Raw genomic sequence first — 12,006 nt, 5'->3', positions numbered from 1 at the left:
CCCATTCTGCTCCCAACTCCTGGAGCAGAATCTCTGTGTACTCAAAGTTTGGCCCAGGGCCTCTGTTGGCTTCTGATCCATGACAAAAGGCTCTTTCAGATTTACAGTGGCTCCCACAGCTCCTGACCCAGAGAATCATAATTCTCCTGTAGAAATTTCACCTCTCTTTCCCTTTTCTAGAATGTGATAATAGGTTTTCCTGGACATTCATAGCAAACCAGGAAACCGATGGGATTACCATTGGATTGTTTCCAATTAACCTACACAGTGACTGTGAGTGGGTGACCCAGTTAACTACATAACATCATATCAAAACTAGTTACTATTTGCTGTGTCTATGAAAGGATTTATAATTAAGAGTCAATTCTTGATTATCAGAATCAGGGCTGGTTCTGAAGAAATGTATAATGTAGGTGAAATATAACATCAGTGCCTTTCCCTACATTTCAAAATGTTTTTGTGAGACTGTATACTTCAGCCTTCTGTATTATAAATATTCCCAGCAGTTATTTTTTTCTACCCAAAGTAGATTTCTTAAATTTCTTCCATTAATTTTATATTACTTAGCCATATCACAAAATCTATGTTTTCCTTAATTCACAGAATTCTAAGTTTCAGATAATATTTACAATATCCTGGGAAATGCTATTTTATAGCTGCTTTATGTCCTTGCTTACTGGTTGTATTGCTTTAGTATGTTTTAAAACATTATGTGAGGGGCGCCTGGGTGGCGCAGTCGGTTAAGCGTCCGACTTCAGCCAGGTCACGATCTCGCGCTCCGTGAGTTCGAGCCCCGCATCAGGCTCTGGGCTGATGGCTCAGAGCCTGGAGCCTGTTTCCGATTCTGTGTCTCCCTCTCTCTCTGCCCCTCCCCCGTTCATGCTCTGTCTCTCTCTGTCCCAAAAATAAATAAAACGTTGGAAAAAAAAAAAACAAAACAAACATTATGTGATTTTTAGGGGCCCCTGGGTGGCTCAGTAGGTTAAGCGTCCGACTTTGGCTTAGGTCATGATCTCACGGTTCCTGAGTTGGAGCCCTGCATCAGGCTCTGTGCTGACAGCTCAGAGCCTTGAGTCTGCTTCAGATTCTGTGTCTCCCTCTCTCTGCCCCTCCCACATGCATTCTCTGTCTCTCAAAAATAAATAAAACATTAACATTTTTTAACATTATCTGATTTTTTAAAAATACGCCCAACATTTTAAAAACTTATGTTTGTACAAAATCAGATCTTTTCATTCTTTGCTTCCTTTCTGCCTCTTATTCTGCAAAAACGCATAATAAACAAAACGTTGTTAACATATTAAGGACTTAGTATACCGGACTAAATAAAAATATATCAGGTTCTGCAACTGAAGTAGATTTTTGAAATAAAGGCTTTAAAATATATTTGTTTTCATTAATTTATCTATATTTAACTTATCTAAAGTGTTCATTAATTTATCTATATTTAACTTATCTAAAGTGTTTTGAGTTTTCTCAAAAAGCAAACAGTAATTTATTGAATGAACATGATAGTTTTTCAAGGAAAAAATGAACTTGATGAATTGTTCACATTTATTTCCTTAAAGCTGTTTTCCTTCCTATACATATATATCTTCAAGTATTGTAATGTGGAAAAATAGAAAGCAAAGGAAATAATTTTAAAATGAAAAGGAAACTGTACATATTACAAAGCATTATAAAAGAATAAGAGAAATTTAGAATTATTTTTATAACTTCATACAGGCTTACTTGGTAATTATCATGTGTGTATAAATTCATTTTATCTCTCTAGAATACTGCTTTCAGGGTAAATGAACATGACCTAGATAGAACTGACTAGCTTTACTTGCTAACTGATGAACATTTGAGAGGCAGCCTTCCAGAGAAAAGAAATTTATGACCACAATCACAGTCTGGTTCACAGGAAAGCTCAATCACGTAACTAAATTCTAAATTGAGATGTCAACCTGGAGGAAATATTCTGGAAAGGAACACACAGATGGTAGGACTCTTCTAAAGACAGGGTGAGGAATATAGTGCCGAATGTACAATAATCAATCTTTTGGAAGAAAAAAAAAAGTACTGGGTGGGACATAAGTGTTTGAAATTGAAGTTTCTGGGAAAAACTTTAACCTGAGACTAAAAAGGGGGAAAGTGCTTGCTTCAGTAGCACACATACTAAAATTGGAACCATACAGAGAAAATAAGCATGGCCTCTGTGCAAGGATGACAAGTGAGAAGGGGGAAAAATGACACCTATATTTTCCATTTCACCAAGTAGGCCTTACACAGTTCATATATTTAAAGAAAGTAACAAATTAAATTATATTGTAATACATTTTACAATATATAATAGCCTCGAGGAAAATTAAAATTCCTAGTAACATTTCTAGGAGCAAATTAAATGCAAAAAATGCAAGAAAACAAAACAAGCATTATTAAACCCTAACTTCAAATACATAATGGTTTAAAAAACACAAAATGTAGCTATAAAAATAAAGTAAACAGAAAAAGGAAAGCTGTAAATTGAAGAGACATTGGACTTCAGTCTGGTTTTTATGCTGGCATTCCCTAATTCCAAATGAAAAAAATACACATACCAAATCAAATTAATTACTGCATAATATATTGTTGCTAATTAGTTATTTGACTTGGTTGTAGGAGATATATTTTGTTAATATCTTTCTTTTGGATTGCACCACATATTCACATACTCAGCAGCCATTAAATTATATTGACTATTAGCCAAGTTCTCTATACATTAAAATTCTTTTCATATTTTATTCTCTGCATAAAATTTAGTAATTGCATTGATATATTAAATAGAGATGTTCATGTAAAGAGCAACAAGATGTCTATTTGAATTTTAACTCTTTGGATTATGGGATATAATAGGAAATTTTGAGATGTTGTAGCTATAAGATACAACTAAGGAAAAATTGGGTATCAAACATGTCATCCAATAATGGACAATAAGTTTGTATTAGACATATGAACTATATACATAAAAATATACAATGTTAATGCTTTATGAAACTTATCTTCACATTTGCAGTGGATTTTGCTTATAAGATATACTTCATGACATTAATTTATTCAACAAATACATACTTTGTGCCTTGAATGTGTTTCAAATGGTAGGTGTGGAGATACAATTGTGACAAACTAGAAATAATGTAAAATTTTATCTTTAGAATTTACAGCCTAAATTTAAACAGTAAAACAAGAAAACACAAATTTATAAAGGAAAGTCCTGATAAGAAGGTGGTGAAATTTCAGCTGAAACCTAAATGCGGAGAAAGACTTAGCCATTTAAAAATTGCCAGAGGACAAAAATGTTGGAGAGAAGTGGCCAGTATTCAAAAAGTAAGTTAGCTGATGTAGAAGATTCTAAGCAAGAGGTGGACTACTGAAGGAACTGAAAACAAAAAAGAAAGCAAAACAAAACAAAAACTAGTGAGTCTGGTGCATGAAAAGCAACAGACTAGATGGCCCAATGTAAAGTAGGAAAGAACATCAAGGCCAGATCACGCAGGGCTTTTTATGTCTTAATAAGGAGCTTGCTTTAATCTAACATGCAATGGCAAGCCACTGAAAGAACTGACTCAGCATACATTCTCAGAAGGTACTGTTTCCCTGCTAATTAATAATAATCCCCAAATCAAGGATTTTTAATCTTAGAAAAGATTCACTATAAAAATAGTGTCTATAATCAAGAACCTTATTGAGAAAACATCAATGAATCCATTAACTCCTAGGATAATTTGTAAAGGTAACTAATCTTGGTATTTTTTTTTAAATTTTACATTGTAAATGGAGACCCATCTTTTACTGACTTGAGCTTATACTAAAACAGAATTGTTATGTACATTTCCATATCCCCCCACTCTTTGAGAGACCATTTATTCCTTACTTCCACTCTAAAATGTCATTGCTTTGGGAAGTTTCTTCTTATTAATAATGGAGAATTTCTGTTTTATTGCTTGCTTTAAAAACTGCAGTAGTGTCTGGGAGAAAGGAAAGTATTTCTGGTAAACTATCTATGGATGTACACATTATTTTTAAAAGTGTTCTTTTTCAAAGATGTATTTCTTTGAATGGATAACAACACAAAGCTTTCAAATAAATAATGAGTTCCCAAAGGACTGCAAAGAGAGGTAATAAAATATTTGAATTTTTCTCTTGTATAAGAGTATCATTTATAAACTTTATAAAACAATTCTTCCTCTGATTAATATAATAGAAACGAGTGCTCTCTGCTCTAGTAACAGAATTTTTATGCCCAAGGAAACCATTAGTATAGAAACCTGATACATGTAGAAAGTTCTGATAGCAGGGGCAGATAAATATATTACTTTTCATTCTCTAACAGGCATAAGACATTGCCTTGGACATAGTGGGCACATAATTTCGAACACATGCACATGTGTTCAAAATGATATCACCTTAATTATGTAAGTATTGATCAGCATGTGGTAACATATAAATCAACTTGGAATATTCCCTAAGGAACAAGCTCTCTTTTGAAAAAAAATAAATGTAATAACACAGTGGTTAATAGGATGTGTTTTTCACTGTTTGATCATTCCTGAATGCACAAATATTTCATTAATGTTGATTTCACCCATCTTGTCCATGTTTACAGGCTTTGATGTTCAAGTCCTTTGTAGTGCCACATTAGATCTAGGGGAACATTGCCCTATGAGAGCAAGTGGAAACTGCTGTGGGAAAATATTAAAATGAAAATTGATACTTTGTATAGATTTGTACAGATAAGTCAGCTCAAAGAATTATATTTCTGATGAGTCAGAGAAGGAATTAATGCCATCTTCTTATAACTGTTTTTGGGTTACTACTTTTCAAATCTGTTGATAGAAAATTATAATGAATTAGAATGTTTTAAATGGAAATTAAAATTAAACTCAATAAAATTAATTGATATGGAATTAAAAATATCTCAACTGATTCCTTAAATTTATTTATTTTTAAAATTTATTTATTTTTAATATTTATTTATTTTTGAGAGAGAGAGAGACAGTATGTGAGCAGGGAAGGAGCAGAGAGAGAAGGAGATACAGAACCCAAAGCAGGCTCTAGGCTCTGAGCTGTCAGCACAGCTTAGGTGCCCCTGATCCTTAAATTTAAAGAATGGATGTTCTGGAGAGATGGTTGCAAAATGATAACTGAAAAAAAAATTATTCATAGCAAAACCAGTGTTCTCTTCACTACAATATTGGAAATAACATGTTAACAGCTGGTTCTTAGTTTTTCCTTTAGTTTCAAGACATCCTAAAAAGTTGATTGTTGACTGGATTATCTTTGCTATTCAAGGAATTCATAGGTTATCTTGGATCCAAAATAAATGAGAACTGGGGAAGTGGCTATGTACTAGACTAAGCACCTACATTTCATTGTTGGGAATATTTATTAAATAATAAATTAGTATTGACTAAATGAAGTTGTACCAGAGAACTGGAACTGATGACATAATCTTGTGAAGGCTGTGTGCCTACGGAGGCATAAAAACTGAATAGATTCCAGAGCTGGAGGCTTCCCTGAGGGGTGGTACTGAATCCACTCAGTCTATTCTTGGATAAGGAGTAACCGTGCACATTCAGAAGCATTTCAGGCAGTCACAAAGCCTCTGCTAGTTCTTGACACTCTTGTTCTATCACTTGTCTTGTGACCTTTGGGTAAATTTGATGTTGGATAAAGCCTGTTGTGTAGCTCATGGATGTTATTGAATCCATGAAACCAAAAATTGAGCTGCCGCTCTAGTAAAGTGGGCACCACAACTATATCAGATTAACAACAAAATACCATTTCTGCCTAGTCTCTCTGCTGAGGTAAAGACTCTTCCAATAAGAATAGAGTAGTCACATTATTCATGCTCAAAACTGTTCCTATTTGTCCGGTTTCCCTTCCATATCAGATTGAAATTTAATAGATTGCCATATTTCATGAAGTCCACGTATATAAATAAAACATAAATAGGGGCACCTGGGTGGCTTGGTCTGTTAAGCCTCCGATTTCAGCTCAGGTCATGATCTCACAGTTCATGCGTTCAGCCCCGCAATGGGCTCTGTGCTGACAGCTCAGGGTCTGGAGGGAGCTATAGATTCTGTCTCCCACTCTCGCTGCCCCTCCTCAGCTCGCTCGCGCTCTCTCTCTCTCTCTCTCTCTCTCAAAAAAATGAATAAACTTAAAAAAATAAAAAATAAATAAAACATAAATATTACAGAATGCATATTATTAATAATAGCTACTACATCTCATTGCTTAGATTTAGATATCTATTGAATGCTGTGTTTTTCAAAATTTGTATTAAGTCCCTGGAAGGTGCAGATTTTTAAAATTTAGAGCATTGAATATGATAAGCCATAGACTCAGGGATAATTGTAAAAAACCAAAAAGAAAACTGCAAGTATTTGGGGGTATTGGCAGCAACATGGGAATAAATACACATTCTGAATGCAACTATTTTTGAAGTAGCAAATGTATGTATGTATTTGTTAAAAATCAACATCATATTTAATAATAACTCATTAAGTTTGTATATGGGGCTATAATTCCAAATATCACTACTGAAATTATTGACCAGCTGATCTTAAAGGTACATACAAAGATGACTATGAAAAAAAAATGTGGTACGTAATTTTTGACAAACTTTTTCTCACCATAACAATAATCAGCTCTTCATATTCAAAGGTCAAATCTCTATAAGTAAACTTCTAAATGCATGGAATCCATCATTACTCAAAATTATCTAATGAATGATAAAATCCAATAAAATATGCTCTTTGTTACAATTTGAATTTCATTAGTACTAAACTCATATTTTATAATGCTATGATAGTTACTTTAAAAATATATAATGCTTAGTTAACGAGGGAATTTGACGTGTAATGTGCTTCCTTATTTTTTCTTGATTAAGCTTGTGTAGCCCCAGGGCACAGGAAATATCGACTCATATGGCAGGGTTGATAAGCATCAACTCTCCCTGCTGACTTGGGCCAGCAAGCTGCTCACGAACCCAGCAGATGTTTCTACTATCTGGGCCAATGGAAACCTTATGGACCTTTTTTCCTTCATCTCCTCCCAGGAGCAAATGTTAACACAGCAGAAATTTGGATGCATGCCAAATAGAAAGCAGAAGGTTGGTGAGAAAATAGGGTACACACTTACCCATAAATAGTGGTCATCAGTGGTTTAAATTGAGTATTAAGCCATTTTTAGTGGCTTATTTTTGTGCATTTTGCTACTTAATTTAACCATATCCCTATTAACACCTCTGTTTATAACATAACACAACAGCATTTATTTAAGCACATAAATCTAATCCTGGAATGTGCTAGTTGTTTTAAGATATAAACCAGAAAAAAAAAAGAATCTGCATATAAAAGTAGGACAACTGTTTATTCCTAATATTTGTTATATGAATGGAAAAACTGCCTAATTGTAGACTTGTGTATTACTAAACTTAATTTACAGTTTGTTGATGTCATGTTAAAAAGTAGCAAAAACAGGCTCAGTTTTGATTAAATTCCTAAGAAAAAAAATAAAGGGTTAATCTTTATTGTGTATCATTCTCATTTAGTTGAATTTTAAATATCCACTCTCAAGAATGCAATCTGATTAAATTCATGTAGCTGTCCCTCATCTACCCCATCTGCCCACCATCACTCACACTGATCCAGTGAAGTGCCCATCAAGTTGTAAGATTTAGATTTTTATTACCTGTATTCAAATTCTGTATTTTAGAATTCTCTCTTGCCTCTATAATTTTTCTCCTCTAACCAACATATTAATGTAAAGGGAAAAGTTTTAAGAGTTGAAGTATGTTTCTTAGATTCCAAAACTATATACTTTCCCCATTTATTATAGTATCACAGGATATATTTCCTGTTGAGACTGGGATTAAAAAGTCGGGAAATAAGTTTGAATAGAGGAATAACGTTTCCTAATGTTCACTTATTCTAACTTCTTTGTTGAACACCTACTATGACTAAGGCACATCATATGCAAATAAACTGAAATAGCAAGAATAGGCATACTACATAGTATAATATTTGATAGGAGTTGTTTCAATAAGGTCAACGTTGACAGTGTCCTGTAACACACTCAATTGACTCAAAAAGTGGTCCTGAGTAGCTGCTTGACAGAAGAATTGTTTTCATTTGTTTTCATGATTACTATAGAAAGAGCATGTCTGCGTTAAGTAGCTAAGAAATATAGGCAGTATTTTAAAATGCTTCCTGTGCATAGCACTTATGATAGGTGTGATTAGAAAAGACACTCACTCATATAACTATCCGATGCCAAACATTTAATAGTTTTCCCCCTTGTACTCTAATTGTCAGAAACTTAATTTTAAATTCCTTCAAGGATTTTATGGGTATTACTTAGCATTTTAAATGAGAATAGAAATTCTGGTCCAGAAACCTGGCAAACACGGCCATGAGACAGAGGTGCTATGGAGATTTAATTACCTACAAAAGTATTATTTGCAAGCTGTGCAAACAGTCTTTGGTTAAACAAGGAATCAAGATGATGGAGATTTCACATCTAAGTGAAACAAACACAGACACAATTTCTTGTTTTTATAATGAAAAAAGCCTCAACAAACAGACTATATTTCCATTCTCTGTATTATCTTTGAGAAAGAAGACTTCAAAAACCTCTCAGAACACTCAGAATTAATTAAATAACATATAAAATCAAAGAATCAATGATAGGCTCATACCTGCTCCATATAAGATAATCAAAATACTGTATGTTGTGAGATAGTGGAATATAGAACCTAAGGGTGGAGAGAAGCACTTAACATCCATATTCCAAAATGAACAAATCATTCTACTTTTAGTCATTGCTTTAATAATTCTAGCACAATCACATGATAAAAAATGCATATTAAGTTTATAAAGTATTTGATTGCTTCAGTATTACATAATTTGAGGCTTAAAAATAAGAGCAAGATGAAACAAAAAAATAAAAATAACAACAATAATTAAAGACCATTTATTGAAGGACAGAATGGAAAGAAGACAATTGAGAATAACTTTGGGTTTCCAGATAGATGACGTAATAGAGGGTGGTGTCACTAATTAAGATCTAGACACAAAAGGAAAAGTAGTATGTTTGTTAATTTTTGCATTTAGCAAACCACCCCAAAACAGTGCCACACATCAACAACCATTTTTGTAGTACACTGTTCTGTGAAGTGGCAATTTGTACTGGGCTTCCCTGGGCAGTTCTTATAATTTTGGCTGTGCTCCCTAGTACACCTATGGTCAATTACCAGTCATCTGCTTTTGGGGGCTCTGCTTCTGGGGATAGGCTATCTGTCATCTGGAATGACAGGTGGTGACTGGGCTTGATTTCATGGCTCCTCGCTCCCAAGAGTACAGCCCAATGAACAAGCACTTTCCAAGCCTCTTCTTGTTTCCAGTCTATTACTGTCCCATTGGCCAAAGCTAGTCACAGGGTCAAGCCCAGAGTTAACGTAGAAGGTGACCACCCAAGGGAATAGATGTACAGTAAAATGAACAAAATAGCGGCTGTCGGATGTGGAGAATAAAGTAGCTGATTATTGAAGACAGAGTCCTACATGTAAAGGCAGGGGAACGATTAAGAATGAAAGATTTTCACACTGCAAATATTATAGGAAAACCAAGTTTATAAAGTATCGGACTCATGTCCATGGGGAGTGACCACCAATGCTATAGGGGTTTTGTCATGAAAAGATTAAATGAAAAAATGAAAAAAAGGAATCAGAATGCAATGTTTTAGAAAGTGAATGACAGGTGATCCAATGACGATTTTAAGTGTAATGAACACTTTTGAAGAACTTGATAATGATATTGAACAAAAGCTGAAAGAGAATACAGAATTTGAGGCAGACTTTAATGTTTTCTTGTTTACTTCTTTATATAACTTAGTAGAAATTATGCTGTATAACCTTCATTCTGACTCAGGTGACTTCTATCTGTTCTACAGACACTTATTTCATAAATGTTTGCTATGATTCACCAGGCAGATTGAGAAGAGTAAGAATAATCAGCACCAGTATTTTCCCACTTCAGGAAAGGCATCTCAAAACAGGTGCCCTATTTTTAGATCAGTAGTTATCGTGTTGGTCAGCACAGTCCATTTTGAATAAATCTGTTGGCCTGATGTCCACTCCCTTTTCTTTTTCCAATGGCAACATTAACAAAGCTTAAGTAAAAATAAAAATACAATGTATTTATAAAGGTAAATAAGAGTACACCTCACCTTACATTGCAGATTTCTCTTAAATAATCTTGATCTTCATTTTGAAAGTATTATTCATTTTTTAGTGCTGTGGAAGCCCACAAAATATTTCTTTTTTTCTTTATGCTATGCTGATAAAATGCCACTGGCCCACCAGATATTTCTTAGACTTCACCAGTTCAATCATTGTTAACCTACCTGTTGTATTGTTTACTTCTGTTCTTAAACTAAATAGTTAAGGAAATCTAACAGAAAACATAAGGAAATGTCTAATAATCCTCACAAATGTACATCTGTCTAATTTTTTACACCCATAGGAAGAACACACTACCTATAGATGCTTAACATATAGAGAATAATAAAAAGATGACCAGTTTGAACAAGGGAGAATTTAGGCATGGTAAGATTATTTCTGTGAGCTGCTCTACAAATATTAAGTCATGTAAAAATAAATTTTATGTTTAAAGGGTAACATTGACTGCAAAAAATAACAAGGAATACAAAAGAATGTAGATTTTTCCTTTGACCAAAAATATGACCCACACAGACCCATGGTCATAAAATACCTAGAATCTCCCTTAAGTATTCTACTCATAATCTTATAAGTGGACAATGGCTTAGAGCAAAATTCCATCTTAGATTTAACCCTGATTAAATCTAATCAAGTCATAAGTCCTCTTGTGCTGAAGGAAAGCATGAGCTATCACGAGCATTTGGCAAGAGGGATTTATTCGTGTATTACATAATGCAAATAAAGTGTTTGAAGAGAGTGCCCTTAGAATGGTATGCAAAGGTTTCTGGTCAGATGGGAAGAGATAGTTAAATGGACAAGTAAAAGTGAACCAAAACAACCTTAGGAGAAAGGGACCCTGAGACTAAGTAAGAAGAGTGACAAATTAGAGAAACAATAGGAGGTGAATGATGTCATTATATATATAAACATATGATATCCATACCAATATCCATTATAATAAAATAATTATTTTTATTTAGAACTGTGTATGTATACATATTGATACTGAAATATTTCTCTTTTTTTAAATGTTTACTTATATTTGAGAGAGAGAGAGAGCATGAGCAGGGGTGGGGAAGAGAGAGAGGGGACAGAGGAACCAAAGCAGGCTCTGTGCTGAGAGCAGTCAGCACTATGTGGGCTCGAACTCACCCAGAACCTCGAGATCATGACCTGAGCTGAAGCTGGTTGCTCAGCCGACTGAGCCACCCAAATGCCCTGATGATGAAATATTTCTATCAACAGGAAATAGAAATGGTACCCTTTCTAAATAATGCTTGTCAATACGTGCATTTTTAACCACCAAATAATAAAAACACATTAACATTCCCATTGTCATCTTTTCTCCCCCTAACCATTTCCAAAATTTTTTCTCTTGCTAAAGTTATGCTAGCAAAGTCAGGTCATATCCATGTGGATATCCTAGATCACCTCTCCTTGACTTCATGCAGAAATCAATGAGGATTTTCCTACTGTTTTTGCCAAGTACAAGGTATGCATATGAAAATCAGGTGGATGCAACATTGGTGAGTTCATCCACTTTGATTTTAAAATTTGCTTCCTGAAGATTGATCATCATTTCTGTATGGTTCAGACTAGTTTCTATTGTTGCTTTAAATCCGGACACTTAAAAAGGTATTCTATATATTGGTTTGCCTATGAGTTTGACAATTTAAGAAAAGGTTCTTACTGAACTGAGTTTATACACTTGTACTGAATAATTTAAATTGTGGGAAAACTCTTTAGAAATTAAATTTTAT

The 12,006-nt window shown here is 34.0% G+C and overlaps 1 protein-coding gene and 1 non-coding gene across 4 annotated transcripts in view; one reads left to right on the top strand and one right to left on the bottom strand.

Moving 5' to 3' along the window:
• The window catches only part of CADM2 (cell adhesion molecule 2), a 1,087,048-nt gene that overhangs the window by 279,440 nt on the left and 795,602 nt on the right, over nt 1-12,006 (bottom strand). The window lies entirely within an intron of this gene.
• LOC121036598 (U6 spliceosomal RNA) lies at nt 2,137-2,244 on the top strand. Its single transcript, XR_005793411.1, has one exon. It is a non-coding gene; the product is annotated as a U6 spliceosomal RNA (small nuclear RNA).

This window comes from Herpailurus yagouaroundi, unplaced genomic scaffold (assembly GCF_014898765.1).
Source record: "Herpailurus yagouaroundi ecotype Mexico unplaced genomic scaffold, PumYag 162, whole genome shotgun sequence".
NCBI lineage: Eukaryota > Metazoa > Chordata > Mammalia > Carnivora > Felidae > Herpailurus > Herpailurus yagouaroundi.
This window is presented reverse-complemented; position numbering and strand designations above follow the sequence as displayed.